This window comes from Opisthocomus hoazin, chromosome 1 (assembly GCF_030867145.1).
Source record: "Opisthocomus hoazin isolate bOpiHoa1 chromosome 1, bOpiHoa1.hap1, whole genome shotgun sequence".
Classification (NCBI taxonomy): domain Eukaryota; kingdom Metazoa; phylum Chordata; class Aves; order Opisthocomiformes; family Opisthocomidae; genus Opisthocomus; species Opisthocomus hoazin.
In genome coordinates, this window is record NC_134414.1 from 123,254,783 (window position 1) to 123,275,768 (window position 20,986).

General features: G+C 48.5%; 1 protein-coding gene across 1 annotated transcript in view; it reads right to left on the bottom strand.

Moving 5' to 3' along the window:
* Window positions 1-10,896: 10,896 nt before the first annotated feature.
* CD2 (CD2 molecule) overlaps window positions 10,897-20,986 on the bottom strand; it is a 44,630-nt gene continuing 34,540 nt past the window's right edge. Inside the window, exon 6 of the transcript XR_012761932.1 lies at window positions 10,897-10,981. The gene's annotated coding sequence lies outside the window, so the exon portion shown is untranslated. The remainder of the gene's footprint in view (window positions 10,982-20,986) is intronic.

Below are 20,986 nucleotides of genomic sequence, written 5' to 3' on the forward strand. Positions count from 1 at the left end.
ACTAATAGCTTACATAGCAGGTAATGCCTTTTGCATTTCTTGTTGAGCTTCTGTAGCTGGTCTTCTCTGACTGCTCGCATCAGCACATGTTGGAGCACATCTCTTCCCTATTCAAACAAACAAAAGAGGATGTCTCGTCTTTCACTTTCTCCTTCCTCCATAGTGCAGGGAATTACGGCTCTTCTCTTCTCCATTCTGCTTCTCATGTGGAGAGAGTCATTTTAAATTTTTTATTGCAGTAAAAATAATACAAAGCTTCATGAATGAAGCTGGCAAAATACAGAATAGGGCTTTACTCTTCATGCACAAAGATAAAATGGTAACATAATATTTAATCAGGGAGTGAAAGAAAGAGAAGTGAGTTCATTAACTTTTCCCTTGAGTGAAAACTCCTGTTTTCATTCTTCTTTTATTTTTATTCAAATAGTTTGCAAGAGAACACCATCCGTATGCAAATGCGTATGTGTTCTCAAAATACAGCTTTCTTTTATATAGATGATCATGAACTCATTCCCATAAAGGGAAAGAGTGCGGATTTTTCCATAGAAATAATTGGCCAGGCAGCCATCAGTAAAAGCTCTATTAACCTCCAATTATCTCTTCCACATTCCTGAGAGCTCGTGTACTTCAGTGGACCGTGTTTTGCAGCACTGGACATCACAGATACAAATTGCTTTTCCCCAGGTTTAATTTTTTTTCCCCTACCCGCTAGCGACAACAGAAGAGGAAAAAGCAACTTTTGCATTTAATTCTCCATGCAGCAAGATTCATGGTCTTGAGAGCTTTGAAGGCTCCATATCGGCTCTGTGAAGACCCACGTCTCCACTTTCGGATGCCAACAGGAGCTTTGAGTTTTGCCTGGAGTGCGCTCAGAGGCAGGGCTACCTGTGACACAGAAGGACAAGGGAAGGGCAAAAAGGCTTTGATTTTGAGTGATGGGCAAACATCACTCAAAAGATGACGTTTGATTTGTGCCCTCATGTGCCAGAGACCTGGAAATGGGAACAGGATTCGTTTTACAACCGGGGGGCCAACAGCAAGGGAAAGGCTCAAGACAACAGCTTCGAGCCACAGTTATGGGGAACTCTGAGCCTTGACACGATTGCTCACCTCTGCCCTCCTGACCTGTTTAACAACCACCAGTTACCAGCTCCCTGACTGGGGTCAGGCATCAGCTCTGACTCTCGTTAGGCATCCTCATTCTGGGGAGAAATGCTCTTCTCGAGCAAGCACCCCGGTTCAAAGAAGGCGCGTGAGGAAGAACAGCGAAGTTTAGCAATAGGAGTGCCCGTTCAGAGGCACTGATCTGCACCGTCCCGCTGAGCTCCACCCCGACAGCTTTCCTGGCTGGACTCTGATGGCGGCACACTGCAGCCCTAAAGCATGGAGTGCAATGACAGCACCAAAATAACCCGAGAGTTAATATGTCCTGAAGGTGTGCTACTTATAAAGGAGCCTGCGTCTCTTCCAAATGGTCCTTCTTCTGGGTGTTGCTTCTAGATACACCCACTTGGAAAGCAGTTTGGTTGAATAAAAGTCTTTAATGAGATGCAAAACCGACCATTAAAATAACCTAAAAAATTCCCACACCCACTCTGTGACATAAAAAATGTACCTGGTTCCCATCACCTGGACCTGTTGTTTCTGGATTCTTCCTGCTATTGCTTCCTTTTAGCTAACCACGTTATCAGAAACCACTAATTTATGAGGAGCAGATAAAAAACAGGAGAGCCAGTCCCTGCCTTGAAGATGTTACTTCTGTCAGATTAGTATGTGAAAAACAACCAGGAACTTCTCCATGAATCTTTCTGGAATATTTCCTAAGCAGCTGCTGATTCTTTCTGAGTAATAACAGAAAAGAAATCTGAGAGGAGAAACTGCAGCTGCTGCCACAACAGAGAAGAGCTTATTATGAGACATTGCGCTCTTTTGTTTTTTTCACTTCATTTGTTTGGGTTTTGTTGGAGTTTTTATTTTTGCCAGAGTGATAAATTACTATGGAAAATCCACACCAGGAAATTGATATATACCCCTACCAACAGGCAAGTTCCCTTATAACTGTGGATGATGTCACCTATTTTGGTTAGTAACGGTTTGTCCCCTGTGGCGTTTCCATTCCCTTGCTACAGGACTCAAATTTTATGCTGGAGGCACTGCACTGGGATCTGAGCGATTTGCCACCAGTGCCCGCCTCTTCCCAGTGAATGCTGGCTCAGGTTACCTCGATTTGCGTGCCACAGTGCACCATAATTGTGGGAGTCCTCTTATATGCCTCCATGGATAATGTATTTCGATACCAAACCTTTCCGAGAAAGGAACATAAGTGCATTGGATTTTTAGGCCCTATTATAATATAATAACTGATAACAGGGTACGCTGTCTGCAGTAAAATACGATTCCCAAGGCTGCACTTGAGGCAACCTTTCAGTCCTTAACTACCTGACACAGAATCAGAGAGGAGAGAAAGAAAACCCAGGAAAAGTGGAGCTGCAGGCATCTGCTCCCACGGTCCCTGAGGAGGAAACCCGAGCCCCCAGCGCCGGAGCCCACCATCACGCAGCACTCCTCCTGCTCGGAACACGCTGGGGTCTTATGCTTGTCTTATACACGGGCCAGTAGGAACCAAGAGATTATGAAAAGTGATATTCTCGTAGAAGACCTAGCCCAGCACTACCAAGAAAGGAAATTCAGAAAAGCTCAGCTTTTTAAAAATAATTACCATAGGTTTTTGAGTTCCACAAAGTGCTACTTTATATTTGTGTTACAAAGCCATGTGACACTGAAGCCAAGAACCAAAACAAGGGGGAACACCTTATACAGTAACATAGACGGACTTCAGGTGGCTACAGGCATGCTACATGCTACATGAAAGTGAGGAAAATTCTAGTCACCAGCAAGCTTTACTGAAGCACCTCTGATGTCCTCCAACCTCCTTGTTCACTGCCAAGCACCTAAATAAGACAAAATAAATGCTGCTGTTGAGAAAGCAGGTTATTTACCCCCTTAGATATTCCATGCCCCCCGGCAGAGGCTGCACGCTCTTTTCTCCACCACAGCTCACTTGCTGTGCAAGTTCAGTTAGGCATTTGTCAAGTCCTTTCTGAATCTGGAGACACTGATGTCTCACGGAAATATTTCTTGGTTCAAGGTTTACTGGGTGGATTAATTGCAGTAGCTCTGCAAAGGACAACTTAATCTGCATTAGCAACTCACCTGCTTCTCAGTGCATCTACCATGCATGTGTTGGGAAGGATGGATGGGAAATTAGGAGGCTGAAATCATTTTTACTCTTCATGTCTCTTCACATATCTTAAGCAACTTGCCTAAATGGCTGGCAAGCATTTGCCACAGTGTAGTTAAATGTGTTATGAAAATGAATCAACAGAGAACCTCAGGCTGGTTTGGGGATTTTTTCAGAACTTTCTCAGGCAATCAGCTAGACCATATCCTCCTAAGCAGCTGAGTCCCTGAGTTATTTGTCGATTTAAAAAAATGTAGTTTTAACCAGCAACGTGACTTTGCAAACAGCCCATTGTATGTCTTGGAAACAAAACTGCTCTGTGACACAGACATGTTTTGTTATTGATTCAACAAGTTTTAATTCCATATGGCTTCAGTTACAGAAAAACTAACTGGAGCCGTTCCTTCCTTGCACAAAAGCATCGTCAGCTAAACTCCAGTAACATAACCTTTATTTCAGGCATGTGCAAGGGGTGGGAAGAGCCTAATTGAATCTGATTTGATAGCTTTGCCCATTTAAAAATTAGTGTGCATTGCCATTTCTTCTAGATGAAGGGAAAAAAAAAAGAAAAGAGGCCAGATTCTGAGCTGGTGCCTGAGTTGATGACCTGGTCCCATTTTACAACTAAGAAAACTGTAGTCCTAGAAGGGTGGCTCTTTGGGAATGGAACAGGATGGTGTGTGGGTAGTGAGAGTTATGGACTGGCATGCAGCTGCTCTACAGATCAGAAGTGAATGGGAACACCATGGTATGGGGGTTTTGATAAATCCATGCTCCTGATTTTGGCAGCCATGGGCTCTCAGTTCTGCTGGCTCTGACACCAATGGCTTCTCATGGAGGCAAAGCCATCCCTTAACAAAGTCCTGTGTGGGATCACAGCGATTCAGACTTCCTCCTGCAGCTTGTGGTCCTCAGCCAGTGCCCACTCAAGTCAACAGGAATCTTTTTGTTGACTTCAAAGGACACTGACTGGGCCCTAATTTGTCATTAGAGCCTTTGAGTGTAATTAAAGTCATATTGTGTAGAAATGGAGGGTGGACACTATTCCTTGAATGGCACATTTTTCTGCCATTGCTTGGTTAATAGGACTGATGATGATAATAATACCAGTAACAGAAACATCCATTTTGCCCATGCTGTGAGCCTGCCAGTGGCTTCCAGGTGTTGGGTTGTTTAAGGAATCATGGCCTTACTTCAGTCCCAGATTTACAAAGATTGACAAGAAGTCTAAACCTTCCCTGCCTTTGGCAGCCCTTCACTTAATTTCACTGTCCTCTTCTTCTCACTAGATTGTCTCACAAATGCTTGAGTCCTGGCTGTAAAGTATGACATTTCAAAAAGTGTGGTGCTAGAAGCCACTCTTCTGCTGATGTGACATCATTTGTGAGGGAGACAGTGGGGTCCTGTGGAAGGGAACTGGGACCCAGATCACTCTGGGAGTCAAACAAAATCTTTCTGTGGGGGTAAACGAGGTCTGAGGAGCTCCCTGCCTACAAACCCAGTGTCTGCAAGGTCTAGCTCTTTCCCTGGTGACTCTTATCACTTTTGACAAATCACCAGGCAATCACAGATCAAAATCACAAGCGTAGCCCCAACATGAGCTGGCAGTGCCTTAACTGAGACTGTCAGCAGCTGCATTTCAAACCAGTGAAAAGGTATAAGAACTTCACCAGCATATTTCTGAGAGGGATGGGGCTGTCCCTGTGGCCCTGGCCAGCCACGAAACATCACAGCTGTACTGCGGGCAGAGCCAAGCGTGGAGAGACTCATGGCTGAGTCCTGCTTTCAGGTCCCCCTCCAGTATAGAGGAAGCACCATGGCAGCTTCTGTCCTCTAAGCATGAGGAAGTGTCACTGTCCTGCTTTTCTCCGTCAGCCTGCGGGATGGGGTGACACCAAATCTACGCATCCTGCCTCTTGCTGTCCCACGGCAGAAGCTGCAAGATGCTGTCTGCACCCCTGGGGACTGGGCAGGGCACCCATTCCCATGGAAGGACCGCTAATGGGTCCTGTGCTGCACTATGTTAATTGCAGGGACTGAATTCTTAGTTATCCCACAGTGTGTATACATTCAGAGACAAGCTAAAAATGGACTGGATGTGTTTGTTGCATCTTTTTTATCTAGAACTGCCTTGGTACAGTAAAACATGATAGGCTGTTCCAGTTGCTCAGCCTTGTATCTGTGTTTAATCAGCCCGGGTGCCCAGCTGTCTGCTAAAGGAAATCCTTCTGGAAGCCACCGAGATGGGCTTTTCTTTATGAAATCTCATTACGGTGATAGGTGGTAGCAGTGTCTGTTATGCAGGTTGGCATTACGTGCAGTTTCTTCTAATGCTACCCGACTTTAACTGGCTGGGCTGACATCTTCTGTGAGAGGTCTTGCCTCGGGCTGATGGATTCCTCAGCCTTTTGTACTACGTGCTATTCAAATACGGTTACTCTGGCCCTATTAATTTCCTCTTCACTTCTTCTGTAACACCATTATAACGCTGAAGTGCTTACAGCAATTCCTGTATTTATATCACCAGCTTACCAGCTGATGGGAAGAGGCAGTCATTTCTGATACCCTCATTGAGCTGCCCAGGGTCTGCCTACCCAGGGACCAGCACGTTAGCATAGCACGCATAGGTTCAGAGCAGGACTCTCAATGATCTCTGTCACTGCAGAAATCAGCATCCCTAGGATTTCAGGATGAGCACTGGGCAATGAGAGCGGACAGAGACGATCAATACCTGCGAGCACCTGGCTGAAGCGGTGTCCGTGATATCCCACAGGTACACGGCAGTGCAGGCAGGGAGAAAGTCCAGCTCTCTGGGCCAGCACTCCGGCGTCTTGCCAGTGAGACAGTGTCTTCCTTCAGCCTCCACCTTAACTACTACACGCCTTCCAGCTTCTCCAGCAAAAGGGGTGTAGGTCAACTGGCAATAGCCTGCTCCGTCCTCATGTTTTGCTGTTCAGCCCCTCCGCAGCTGCAACCTGTGCACTTAGAGAGGTAGGGTTCCAGGGTCCAAAACAGCAGGCGAGTTAGACACTCATGGAGCCCAAAACAAGATTGCACAAGGCAACCGTTATTCTGGCTCTCCTCCGTTGCCTTCCTGCTTTCGCAATCCTTAGCCTTGTTCTTTTAACATCGCTGTGTCGGGAGCGTGTGTGCAAGAGACGTCTAACAGAACCTGGTCATCTTTTATAAAGACTTCTCCATGGTAACTGTGGGCCAGATGCAGGGTAAAGTCCAGGAGACAGGTACCAATGTCACTGGGAGGCCCGTCCCTCCTTGGGAAACCAGGGTGGTAGTTTCCAGCTCTGCTTCTTGTAAACTCCAGCTGAGATCAGGCTGCCAGACCCTAGGCACCCAGGAGAGGTGCTCGCATTTTAGAGCTACCTGGAGAGTCCCTCGGACGTGTGCTGTGGCTGCCCTCGGGGCCCTGGCCATGCAAATAAGCACCCACTCATAGCAACCACAGCTTTCACCTGGAGCCAGTGTGTCCTCCTGCATGGAAATCTGGGGTAGGGAGGTGGGCACCATTAATCTTTTCTTACTGAGAAGCTGAGGCATGGTCCGGATGGGCACCTAAATTCAGGTGCCAAGAAGACCTTAGGCTGAGATAATATAGATGTAGCTTCTGGTACCAGAGATCACATGTACAAGAGCACTACTATTTATTCATCCTGGCATCAGGTCACACTGGTTTTGGTATTTAAAACAATGTTTCAAGCTTAAATGCTTCCTGCAGCCATGGAAGAACATAAATGGGGGCACCTGGCTGACATGCAATCTCTTCCTCCTCCTTCTGCTTCTGTCATGACTGGTCCTACTTTATCAAGCCTAGCACCTTTCCCTTCCACTCAGCAATGCCAGTCGGGATTTTACTCTTATAAAAAGGCATCAAAGCGGATCTCACAGTCTATCGGAGCACGTGGTGCTCTTTATCCTACGAGCCTATCTTCACTGCTGCACTGAGCAAAATAGGCAATTCTCCTTCTGCAAGACAGCTATTCAGATCTCTCAGGGTTTTTTCCTGAGCTGCAGTTATTACAAGCTCTGTCTTTTACAGGCGTGTTGTTGTGCTGGATCAGAAATAGCAATGCACGGCCACTGAAGGTTGAGCCCTGTGTTTTGCAAACACTTTGGAAGATGATGCCATCTGCGACATGATTCAGATCAGTGATTTAGTGAAATTCTGTTGGCAGGGAGTTATTCACCGTATTAATGTTTCAGAAGTTCTTATGCTTCCAAAATGATGCTTTGCCTTCCCGCTCCCTCTGCTATTTTCTTTCACATCTCTGTAGGCAGGCCCCGTCAGATGTCACGGGTGCCTCGTTAGCATGTCTGGACGAGGCAGGAAATACAGTCTTTGCTGGCAAAAAACTGTGATGCACAGCTTGAAAGGGTGAACAGAGATCCTCCCCCTCTGACTCTTTGAGCGGGGCATTGAGATGCCACCAAAGCCTGTATCACGAGCACACAGCAAGCTTCCTCCCCTCAGACACCCCATCCCCACAGCATCCCAACACAGAGGGGATCCTCAGAGCGTACGCAGAACACAGTGTGGAACGAAAATTCGGTTCTTTCAGGAGAACCGAATTTTGTCCATCTGAAGACCACCATGGCAAATTGTCATGTGCCTCTTGGATGTGCCCCATTCGCAGAAGTGAGAAGAAAAGGAAACCACCTTTGATTTTAATGCCATGTCAGTACTTCAGCTCCCTACATGCATCAGCCTTTTCTGGTTTACAAATAGCCAAAGTAACCTCAATACTCCTTTGCAGAGATGGACTTTGCAGAGGTCCCCTCAGGGTCAGAAGTGCCATTGCTTTAGGTGCTGCTCAAACACCTACAAAGCCAGTAAAGAGCTCACGGCCCTATGAAACACCTCACAAACTTATACCAGACAATTTAGACATGAGAAATAAGATTCTGCAGTACTGTTGCGTGCACCTCTCCCCAGCTGTTTCCTGAAATACATTTTTTCCATAAAATAGCTCTTGCGGTGACAATTTTCCTCAGCACACAAAGGTGTCTCCTTACAAAGCACCAGCAGTGTCAGACACTCTTCAGAGCTGCTGCAGCATCTTAAGGACAGGGGGGTTGTTTTGCATTACCTCAGACCTTCTCTGGGTAAAACCATCTCCAGACATCATTATTTGTAATTGAGAAAGAGAGGTCAGATTAAATGAACGCTCATCACCGTCGCAGACCTTCATAAGCTGCCCACTACCACAGTAATTGAGAGCAACAATTAAGCAATAAAGACAGTTGTTTCTGAAGTACTTTGAACATCATAAAAATAGTTTTAATGGTTAAAAACCAAAGTGCTGGGAGCCATCACTGTGACAGCTCTGCAGATGAGAGCTGCGTCCCAGAAGTGAGACGCAGTAAATTCACTCACAGCAACGGTGGATCATTTTGGAAAAAATAGTTAAGTAAAACAGAACATTTTCATACCTGCACATTTCTGGTTTGCTGTTGATTGGACAGTGTGTCGTCCGGTCATTTTGTGCAGCAGAGTGACAAATAACTTAAAAAATTATTTCCTTGAAACAGTTTGGAAATATACCTCTTCTTGCCATATATTTCATCTGGGAGGCAATTTTCCCCTGCCTTTCTCCACATCAGCCTAGAGTTTCTGTTAGAAAGATGTGGTAATACAGAGAGACATCAGCATCATTCACTGAATGAAAATACTGAAACAGTAAACAGTTTCTAAAAATAAAAATATACTGAATATGTCTTTAGGTCTCTAAGGCATTATATAGTGACTAATCAGAGCAGTTTTCCTATGAAAAAGGGACAGAAGCAATAGAGATGGAATCAAATTTAATAGTACAAAATGCGAGGTCGTGCCCTGAGGGAGTAATAACGAGAATTTCTGCTACCAGCTGGGAGCTCATCAGTTGGAAGTGACAGAGGAGGAGAAAGACCTGAGCGCACGAGCTGATCAAATGACTGTAAGCTGGCAGTAGCATGCAGATGTGAGAAAGACAAATGCGAACCTAAGACATGTCAGATGAGGGATTTCTAATAGAACTAGCAAGATTTTAATGCTGTCGCAGAAGTACAGAATATTGTATGTCCATATAAAAGATGAATCCATTTTAAATTGCCTTTTCTGTGCCTTTCTCTCTTAGGATGACCAGGGGAGGAGGGAGCTTTCTTCTACAAGAAGAGACTAAATGAGCATAGTTTCTTGAGTCTAGCAAAATGCAGGCTGGGAAGAGATATATTTGTTGCTTACAAATACCCTGGAGGGAAGTACCAGGAAGAGAGAAGAGCGATGTGAGTGAAAGGGCAGTACTGGCACAAGAACAACTGCCTATAAATTTGCCAGGAATACATTTCAGCTGGAAATTAGCAGAGGGTCCTGACTGTCCAAGAAGTGCATTTCTGGAATTGCCTTCCCGGAGGTTTTATCAGGACAAAAATCTCAACTTGCTTTAATGCAGAGGTGAGGCAGTTCTTTAGACATACCATAGCTACCCCAAACAGCAGAGGACTGGGCACTATGATACAGAAGGTCCCTTTCAGTTCTATTTTCCACCATCCTCACGTGTCTATCTCATTCAAGAGACAAGATTTCACACTGATGGTATTCAGTTACCTTTGAGCTGTCAAAGCTATCTGGTTTTCCGTGTTTTGCTGACTAGAAAAACTCCCAGCCAAGGCCTGGTGCTGTCCTCTGGCTACTTTGAGGCCCGTTTTATTGTGCAAATTGGTGAGGACAATCCCAAGCCTGTTTCTAATGGACGCACGCCACATGAGTCAGACTATCCACCACGTCTATGGGGGAATGGGCCAAAGACTCCAAGCTGCCTGCTGCACTGAGATCAGCTCTGCTCCTGCCCAGGGTGGGGGGAAAATTATAGAATCATAGGCTGGAAAAGACCTCTAAGATCATCAAGTCCAACCATCGGCCTAACAACACCATGCCTACTAAACCATATCCCAAAGTGCCTTATCTACATTTTTTATCTGACCATTACTGCTGTTGCACATAGGGACCTCCCTCCCCTCACCCCTGCAGTGCAAGGTGCTATGCGAGCACATCATAAATGACTTTCTGTATTGAAGAGCTAAAGTCTGGAACAAAGGCATGGAGAAGGGTGGAAAACTGTGATTTGCAAGCACCAGGTAGATGATGAGCAGCAGCTCAGGGCAGCTTGCTTGCTAACTGCCCAGCGCTCCATGCAGTGCTCACTCTTGTAAAGTTGCCCAAAATCTGGAAGAAGCCCAGCCCAGAAGCAAAAATTAAGGTGAATAGATATGGCAGAGGATCAGGTAGTAGGGACTGTGTGAGGTTAGGCACATAGCCTAACTTGAGACAATTTTAAAAAATTTATATTTCAATTTTAAAAAATTAAATTGAAAGATGTGAACCTCAGCCCCATGGAGATTTGCTAAATGGCTGTTAAGAGGAGTGTGGTCTGGTCGCCCCTGAGGTGCAAGGAAGTTTGTCCTTTCTCTGCCCGCAACAGGAGATGCTGGGAATCAACAGATGATCTCAGAAAGTGTCTAGATGCAAAGCATTAGAGAAGGAAACCTTTTAAGTATGTTTTTTTGCTTTCAGACCTTAATCTATCAGCACTGACCTTTGTTTTCGTTAACTTTCTTCTCCCTGGCATATCACGGCCATCAGGTTGCAACACCATTAGGGTGGTTGTTCTTTTCATGTCACACTGTAACTTTATGCAGCAATTTGTCACTGCAGATAAAACATCTTTGCTGTCCCAGGCGGCTTGCAAGCTGAAACAGGCATGGCATGCAAATTCAATGGAAAGTTAAGAGTTCAGGCGTGGAGGAGTCTGGAGGAGAGGAAGGAAGGGGGGAGTGCTTCAGGAGGACGGTTTTGCAGAGGACGGCCAAGGAAGAGGAATAGTGCATGCACAGACGAGAGCAGGGGGGGCTGTCCAGGCACAAGAAATGCAGCACAGAAGGGTGAAAGCAGGAGCAAGGGATGCGAGAAAACCTAGAGAAATGCAGGGGAAGGAGGTTGGGGGAGAAAGTTAGAGAGAGCTAACTGCGTGTGCACTGCAGGGCTCTGAAAGGAGAAGGTGCCCAAGGGCACTGTAGATAAACACAGAATGACTGCTGCATCCCACCCCAGAGCCTCCCCTTCATTGCTGGGCAAATGATCATATATACACATAGATCTACAAAGCATTTGGAGATACTTCAAGGTAAAAAGCACCTATAAAATGACTTGTTATTGTTGACATTAAAAAACCATGGAAGTCTTCGCTCGGAAAGGCACCTGGGTTTTGTCTCGTCCCAGCACAGATGTTATTCAACTGCAGATCTGCACAGGAGTTTCTTAAGCGCGTATCTTTGTATTTAATTTGGTGACTTGGTTTGGGTTCGCAGCAGCAGAGTCTCTCCAGTGTGTTTCAAGAGTACGCACACAAAGCCCTTACTCTGAGCACAGCAATTGAATGTATATGTTTAGTTCAGTTTTATGCTCCAAGCACTGAGCAAACCCTCAACAAATGCTGTCTTCAAAAACTGGCCAAGCACCCATGCCAGTCAAACTTTCCGTGGAATCAGAACCTCAGAAATCCCTCACCAAAAAGGAAACATTGGCCTGGTCTGAATTCATTTGAGAGGAGGGAAGAAAGAAACTGCATTCATCAAGTTTTGCCTAGTCTAATGATCCTGGCCTGAAACTCGACCTTCTATTTTTGTTAGATTTTATACCCTTGCTGACCAGCTACATCTTACTTGAAAGCCCTACACGGAAGCAAACTTGGAATTATGACTAAAAGAAATTATACTTTTACTTCATCGTCACAAGTACAAATGCGTCCTTGTGCCATGAGCTCCCTGTGCTCAGTGCCCCTGAGGAATCAGGTTCTCCAGGGTACCTGGTTTGTGAAACAAACAGGGATGGGGCAGCCCTTCTTCTCAGCAGGGTCTCAGGTAGCACAAAGCAGCTGTCTCTCTCCCTCTCCTCCCATGAGAAGGGAATTCCTCAGAGAAGCTGTGCCACCCCGCAGCAGGGTGGGCAATGACGAGAGAGAGGCAGGCAGGGAGTGCTGAGCAGGGCAAGTGCGGGAGATGGGTGTAGGAGCAGGGAGGGATCTACAGGGCAGCAGTGCAAGCAGGTAGCTGGCCATGAATCATAGAATCATAGGTTGGAAAAGACCTCTAAGATCATCAAGTCCAACCATCGACCCAACACCCCCATGCCTACTAAACCATATCCCGAAGTGCCACATCTACATGTTTTTTGAAAACCTCCAGGGATGGGGACTCAACCACCTCCCCAGGCAGCCTATTTCAATGTCTGGCCACTCTTTCAGTAAAGAAATTTTTCCTAATATCTAATCTAAACCTCCTCTGACGCAGCTTGAGGCCATTGCCTCTCGTCCTATCGTCAGTTAGTTGCGAGAAGAGACCAACACCTGCCTCACTACAACCTCCTCTCAGGAATGGCTCCTTGCACCCAACGAGCCTTGAAAATCTCCGTAACTGAGTACCCAAGGACAGCCCAATGAGCACAGCGGGAGCTTATGCTGCCCTGACCCTCTGCTGCTCTTGTGACTCCAGGCTGATTGGGAGACAGTTAAAGTTACTTTTAGGCTGGAGATAGGAGGAGAGGACTGTACCAATGCCTTGTTGTTGATGTTATCCACTGGGGAGCCCACTGTCCCCTTGGAGAAGCCTCAGCTCTCCACAGAAGGCAGCTTTTTGCTGAAAAGGGAGTGTGTCAGGAGACAGAGCAGGGCTTCATTTTCAGGCAGGCTACATTTGAATGATGCAGCGCAGAGCAGATGTCCAAGAGACAGCCAAGAGGCGGGACCAAGGCAAGGCGCAGAGAATGAGTCACCCACAGCCAAAGCCAAGCAAAGGCTGAACACTGAAACAAGTCATGTAAGGGGAGAACAAGGCCAGAGCAGAGTGGGAAAGATAAGAAGTCATCTTAGCAGGGAAACAACCAGGGAGACAGAAGAAAGAGGGTGAAGAAAATCAGAAAACTGCAGGAGAGCAGGACATAAGAATGACCACACTTCACCAGACTGCTGGGCATCCAGCTTGGTAAGCTGCCTGCAGCAGTGGCCAGGAACAGACATTTAACCAAAAAATGCAGAAAGGCAAGGATGGGCGTAGAGCGTGACTTTCCCCAGAGGGCCCTCCCAGCCTCTAGCAGTCCATGGCGTAGCAACTCCTTGAGCCAGGGGCTGTGCCTGCAACTTTAATAGCCTTCAGGGACCTTTTCTCCTCTGAACCTAATTGCTTTGCAAACCCCTCTATGCGTTTGGCCTCCATCCTAACTGGCAGCGGTGAGCTCCACAGCCTGAGGGCGTGCAGGGGGAAAGCACCAGGGAGGGACAGATGGAGGAAAGCTGCTGAGAAGCGAGGAAGGATGGAGGGGATCCTTCTGGGAAAGGATCCATTGCATCAGCCAGCCCAGCTGTTTGCACAGCACTCCTAAAATGGCAAATCAAGGTCACATCACCATGGTGCACTCCCAAGCTCTCACACCAGCCCCTTGGAGGGTCCAAGACATCAGTGCATTCGAGTGGACTGCCCCAAGCGTACTAACACTGTCAAAAGGGAAACTATTTCTGAGGAAGAAAATGTCAAAACCAATGACTTTCAGTATCAAGAAGTTTCTTTCTCCTCCAGAGACATGAGGAGCTTGCAGTCCCTACAAGGCCAGTCCCTCTCCAAGAGCAGAGCTTGAGCAGCCTACACTGGAGCTCCTTTCTGGTAACCTCTGCATTAATCAGTGTTGGAGAGGCATAAACCTGCCCTGGGAGCAGCAACAGGAGAGAAGAAAGGCTTTTTTCCCTCAAATAGCAGAGAATTTCTTTTTTCCTCCAGGAAAGGGTCAGCAAACAAAGGTATTCTGCCCATTAAAAGAGGTAGGGAGAGAGGAGGGGGCAGGATTTGAGTTACAAAAGAAACCGGCGCATTACAGCAAGGAAGGCTGCAAGGTACAAGGCCACAGTGTAAAAGAAAAAAAAAAAAAAAGGCATTCAAAGCCTTTACAGCATCCATCAAAGCGATAACATTATTGCAAGGTACGTTTATAGCTCCCTTGCAGCTGCGGCAGCAGCTTTCCAGTGGGGCTGGGCTTAAAACGAGACCAGAGCCAGTTCTCTGCTTCTCCGGCACCGGCAGACAGACCTTATTCCCCACCATGCACGGACGCTTCCCAGCCCCTAGCAGTGACTCCGAAATTCATTTCACCCTTTAATTGGATTTCAAGGAAGAGAGTCAGGCACAGAGTGGGGATGTCCAGGGCTGCAGGGGTCCCTGGCACCCACCAAGGCGGCAGCAGGAGAGGAGGGTTGGGCCGGGGTTGCTGTGGCAGGGTGCTGCCTTGTGCACCCACCAACCTACCCGCACACACCCTGCGGGCTCCGCTGGCCGGGAGAGCAGAAATGCCCTATTTCTGGTGTCAAATTTCAGCAAGCACAAGTCGTTTCCATTTCATCGCACTCAAAAACGGCTGGGCTTAACTAGGTCACATTTCCTAACCATGTCGAAGGCTTGTCTTGCTTGAGTGATTTAACCACTCTAGAAGAATTTTATGAAGTGATGTAGCGAGCGCCCGCGATGAGCGATCACTCCCCTTGCCTTGCTCTGGAGGAGTGAAAAAGGCCGTTGCAGGGGACCGAATGCTGTTTACAGCCCCCCCGCTTGAAGATCCTAGGTGATAAACAGCTCCTTTTCAGTGTTGTGAATATATGCATCTCCGAGACAAGCTATTTCAAACTCACCTTTTTCTCCATTAGCTGCCAAGGCCCGACCTTTGCCCTCTGTGTTTATCCCACAGTCGTCTGCACCAGGCAGTGAAAGCCCCACGCAAAGAGCTGCTGCCACCCCGCTGCACGGGGAAGACCGAACCTCAGCCCTGGCTGCCGATGGGTAGGCAGAGAGGCAAGGGTTAGCAGGCATTTTGAAGTAAACCCCAATCTTCTCTGCCTCTTTCCCCCAGCTACATTGGTGGCACAGCCCACCACCTCAGTCCTCTGTTGCGAAGAAGTCGGAGGTGGTGATGGCTCCCACATGCTGGGTGATGGCCTCACGACGCTGTGGGGCCCACTCATCTGCCCTCCCAGCTCAGCATCCCCTTCACACCATGGCCGCTAGCGTGCCGCAGGGAAAAGCTGCAGGGAGCCTCGAGGGCAACTCTTAGGAGCTGCACCCCAGTTACCTGCCATGGCAGGAAACATTCAAGGCCATGTTGGACGGGGCTCTGAGCAACCTGGTCTAGTTGAAGATGTCCCTGCTTACTGCAGGGAGGTTGGGCTAGATGACCTCTAAAGGTCCCTTCCAACCCAAAGCATTCTGTGATTCTATGCCAACTCCTAACCCTGACACAAAAAGTGAATGTCGTTGTGATTCCCCTGTACGTCCAGTCCTACCCTGAATCATGCTGCACTCTTGGCGTGCACGATGCATCTTGCACCGTCTCATCCCCCGGGCTGATGATGCACTGCTTAAAAGCATCCATCCGTTTGCCCACATTAGCCATTTTGTCCACCAACATCAGTGGGTATCTCTTTGATTGTGGTTTATTTAGGAGGATAAACTGATATGTCTTTACTTTTCAAACACCTCACCACAATCCTCCTCATACAAGTGGAAACAAGACAGTCACTATTTTCAGTTTCTCTGCATCCATGATTTTCTTTGCCCGTTTTTGCTCCCCATTCTTCATCTACGTTACTCGTGCAAGAAGAGGATGCCTCCAGCCCACAATTCACCTGCTCTGCTTAGACAGCAGAAAGGTGGTATTTTCAGCATGGTTTTTTTTATCCTGTTCTTTATATAGCCAGCCATTTTGTTCTCTTTTGAGACGGCTTCTGCAGACTGAGCAGATGTTCCCTGTGAACTGTGTGCAGTGACACCCAGCCTCCCCCCGCCGTCACCCAGGCGGCTGCGGTCGACTGAGAGCCCAGCGAGGCAGCGGCACGGCGGCAGCCTTCTCCGACGTGTTTGCCAACAGCGACGTTCGCCTGCCCCTTCACCACCTTGGGTAAGTCCCGCCGGGTGCCTGCACAGTCTTCTCTAACCTAAATAATTTCATACCATCTGCAAAACTTGCTGCTTCACTGCTTCCCCCACTTTTCCAAGTCATTAATAAATATTAAGCACCGGCAGCGGGCTCACAGCTCACTGCCCAGCCTGCTCTCCCCAGCCCCAGAGGGAGAGTGCGTCCCCACCTCCCTCACTCCCACTGCCCAGCCCGCCACTAGAGAGACCCCCGGCATCACCTCCCATCCACCTCCCCCTCCCCACCTCGCTGCGGGGGGCTCCAGCCTGCGCACCGCGGCTTTGCTGGGGCGGAGGGGTGTTTTGGCGCCCGGTCAGGCAGGGTTTCTAGAAGCGGAGCGCAGGTTGCCCGACCTCAGCTGGCTCGCTCGGCTCCTCCGCGTTGCAAAGCACTCAATAATTCACAGCGCTAAATGGCCCCTTCGGTTCAGGCTGAGCTTCCCATCCTGGGGGACGCCAGACACGGCACTGCCAGCTCCCGTTACCCATCCTCCAGCCAGACCAAGACTACAGCACGCAGCAGGGGCCTCCAAACCAAGCTCCCGAGGGTCTCGAGGTGCTACCCACCCCTCTGAGGATGCTGCTCCACTTCCCGTGGGTGAAAGAGGGAGCTGCGGGCTATGGGGGGAAGCAGTGGTCCAGTGGACCAAAAGGATTGGCTCTGGAAGAGATTTCTGTGCTGATTTCTTGGCTGGGAAGAATGTGAAGCAGCCTACCCTGGTTCTTGGGGGGCACTGGGCGGCACCCACTTTCCCTCCCCATGCACCTCCGCGTACAGCCCAAGAGCAGGATGGGTTTGTTTCTTCCCCTCGCCGCTCCTCTCTGTCCTCACCCCTGATTCTTCTCGTCCCCCCTTGCCGCACCCAGAAACCCCCGTGTTGGGCTTGAGCCCCTTCCCCCCTTGCCTGGGGGGCGGCGATGGCCACGTAGGCGACAAAGCTGCTGTCTATGGGGGGCTGGCAGCCTGCAGGGCGCTGGGGGGCTGGTGGATTTGATGCCCATGGCAGATGCTGAGACACCAGCGCTTGCACAGAGAGAGACGGGGCTGGCTCAGGCACTGCGTCCCTGCGGGGTGAGGGGGGCGGTGGGGGGGAGACGGGCAGGGTGAGAGCAAGGTTCTGGGGTGCAGCCTCAGCCCAACAGCACCCCATGGCTCGGGCAAGTCGCTTGCGCCCTTCCCACCAGCCCCAGCTGGAAATCCTGCCTCCCATCCTGGAGCAGGCAGGCATTCCCCTCGATATCCGTTTCTACAGTTTTCCCTGGTTTGTGAGGAGGGGGAGGCTTGTTTTATTTTTGTGTTTAAAGAAGAACAGAAGGAAAACAGGAGTTCTGCTCTGCAGGTCTCTGAAGCACTGCTGCCTACCAGAAGTAGCTGTGGACGTCACGTCCGTTTGCCCAAAGAGCAGAATATCCCACGAGCTTTACCATCTCCCAGTGCCTTGGCTTTTATATCTCTTGCCCACCTCATTCTCCCCAAAAGGCCTAGGATATGTTGTTCTCCAGGACCACTAGCAGCTGCAAGGCTCCCAAAGCCCTAGGGAAGGGCATCTTCCCCAGCTGCCCTGCCAGCCATTTCAGCAGCGCGCTCTCTGCCTCTCTCAAGCACCAGGGAGCTGCGGTACAGAGTCTCCTGCCCCTCTCGGAGCTTCGCAAGGGGTCAGACCAGGGCTCTGCACGCGCTTTGCACAGCCCGCGACACGTTTAACCAGACTTGTCACCGTGCAGGGAAATCAGCCACTCATGCAGACTGCGAAGCCTTGTTCAGCTGCTCACTTTGAGAGCTCAGCCACACGAAAAAGTACCATGCACGCACAGTACATGACTTTAAAGCAATCAAAGCGTGCTCAAAAGAAAGCCAACTTTGCTGGCATAAGCTGAGAGACCTCTTAGCAGCAGAGGTTACTTCTCTGCCTAATTTCAGCCTTCCATTCTCCCGGGTTTTGGCCAAAAGGCTGCTGAGAACATCCCTTTCTTCCTAATAATCAGTCAAACCACATTCCTTCACATTTTCCAGAGAAAGCAGTCTTTCTGCGCAGACCCAGGCTGGAACAGTGACCATTGCTTGAAAGATGTTCATTTTGAGCAACTGGGGAGCAGGGAGTTAGAAGACGCGTGCCCTGGCTACCCCTCCGCACCCCTGCTGCCGTGCCCTCGCAGCCTGCCTGTCCTGCAGCAGGGCACGCAGTGAGCCGCTGGCGGGGGACATCGCTCGCTCCCTGGAAGGAGGACTGAGCAACCGTAAAGCTTGTTTTCCCAAACGGAGAAGGGAAACAAAGGAGAGATTTCCCATTCACTATTTCAGCCTCGTTTCCTCTAAAACCCTCAAAAGCGGTACTACAAGCCCTTCTTTGATGTTTGCTTACATCCTCCTTTATCTGCTTCCGTGATATTTTTGTGGCTTTTCTGCATAAAATGCTCCAGCTCCCTCCCTCCCTCCGCACTGTCCTCTCGTGCTTACACTCAGTTGCTCTCTTCTCTGGTCACACCTCTCCTCCCACAGCTCAAATACCTGACCCACCTTTTGTGCCGCTTGAAATATGGATAACAGCTCCTATCATTTCAGCTATATATTTCATCAATGGAATGTGTTTGGGGTTTTTTTCATATGTATCTTGAAAGAGAGCGGCTATTAACAACAGCTCTTGCTGACCTCCCCGTTGCATCCAATTCATTCTCAAATAGCACAACTAGCAGGACTAAAATCTATATGAAAATATTTCATGCTACCCATACCTGAACGTTTTTGTCTAAGATTTTCTGTTGCTTTGAGGTTTTTTTTCTAAGGTAGGGTCAGAAACAGAAGAAAAGCTTCTGAGAGAGGGTTTATAGATACTGTGTCATTTGCATTATAACTACAAATCAAACAGGAGAGAGAGAGAATGAGTGAAATCTCCTTTTTATTCCCCAAACAATCTGTAGTGCAAAGGCATTCATTATTTCAGGGTAATCTTCTTTTTAATATTAGACATCATTATCAAACTTTTCCAAGACACATTCCTCCCCCATTACTTCATGTTCATCAGATTACTACTAATCTTATCACTGACTTCATGGCGCTCCTCAGACAAAGTTATGCCCCGTCCCGTGGCCACCCCTTTCCTACCGGTGATGGGCTGGTGCGGCACTTGAACACAACAGGTAATGCTTTTTCCAACACAGATTCAGATCTAATGGCACCAAATCCTTCATGGGCTCATCACAGTCTGCTCAGCTATTTATGTTAAAAAACAAAAAAATGAATGACCAACTAACTCTTCAGGGAGCCTAAAGGTTTCATTTCAGTTTTGTCAAAATGAAGCATTTGGAACAATTTTTCATTCCTTTCTAAGCCAAAAAGTCTCAAATCCTCACAGTAATGGAATAAAGAAAATTAAATATACGGTTTTCCTCTTCCTTTTGCCATGTTTTAAGTTAGTTTGTGTTTTCTTCATTTCTCATCCTGCCAGGATGATAAAACCCTCCTGGGGCTGCCAGGGGCAGACAACTCTGCAGAGTTTCCAGAGCGGAGGAACCAGGCGCTCACAGCTTCCCTACCCTTGGGCTCCGCTGCAGCCCACATCGCCCATCCAGGCAGCCGCTCAGGTTTCTGCAAGTGCTTCTGCCCAATAAGTGCTGTTCTTAATTTTCCACAGATGCTCTCTGCGCTACCAAGCTCGGGCCCCTGCGCGGGGAAGCCCTTCAGCCTGTGCTGTGCTGCACGGAAAACTGTTTCCTGGGCAGGGGTCCGAGCCATGCAGACTTCTCGCCTGCGCTTTACCAACAGGTTATTTCCACCAGAACATTAATCTAACCTAGCAGCTCTGCTGGCCTTTTCCACTAGAAATGGCTAGCAATTTGTCAAGACGGAGCTGGGCCTGGGATGCCTGAAGCACACAGCATTGTAGGTGCTGCCTGCAGAGGCATCACCCCTTGCCCACCGCAGCAGGGTCCTCCACTGCCCTCTCCGTAGCCCGTCATCACTGAGTGCCGCTGCCAGCATCTGAATTGCAAGTTTACAGCCGGGCTAAATTGCCGTCCACTCCCCACGGATCTCGTTCAGCGTTTCCGCTATCACCCTCCCCCTGGAGATCTGTTTCAGATTAATTGGCCCGAAGATGGGGCAGCCTGCATTTGTCTGGATTATTTCCTGCCCAAGCTGCCAACCTCTATAGATATAATTTTTTTAAAGGGAACATGTTGGCAGGGCATCAGAAAGGAAAACTCCCTGACAGTGCAATTATAGTTTAATGTGTAATAGCCATCCGGGAGGCGCCGGGAAAGCCCAGGCATTTTGGGTGTACAAATGCAACTCGCTGCTACACGTGGAAAAAAAATGAAAAACCCACAGGAGAGGACTTTGCAACAGCCAGGCGTGAAAGGACTCTGCGTGAGCAGATAGCTTGTTTCCATCTCTGCCTTTGATACCGTGGGCAGGGAAGGCTCGCGAAGAGGAACGCAGGCCAGCACAGGGAAGGTGGGGATACCTGTGGGCAGGGAGGGCCGTTCCTCTTGGCGATGGGCGAAGCGAGAAAATAACACCAACTTGCCCTGATCTTCGGTTCAGTGACATCGAGGGAGGGATTAATTCAAACTGATTGACCACAACTTCACACTTCACAGTGCTGTCACATATGATTAAAGCTGATCAAATTGCTCCCTGCAGATAGAGCCTCTGACAAACGCAGCCCCGTTATCCGTCCCCGAATTATCAGCCAGCAGCCTGTCAACTTACAGATGGGATTGCTTTCCGGATGGCTGTGGCAAGCA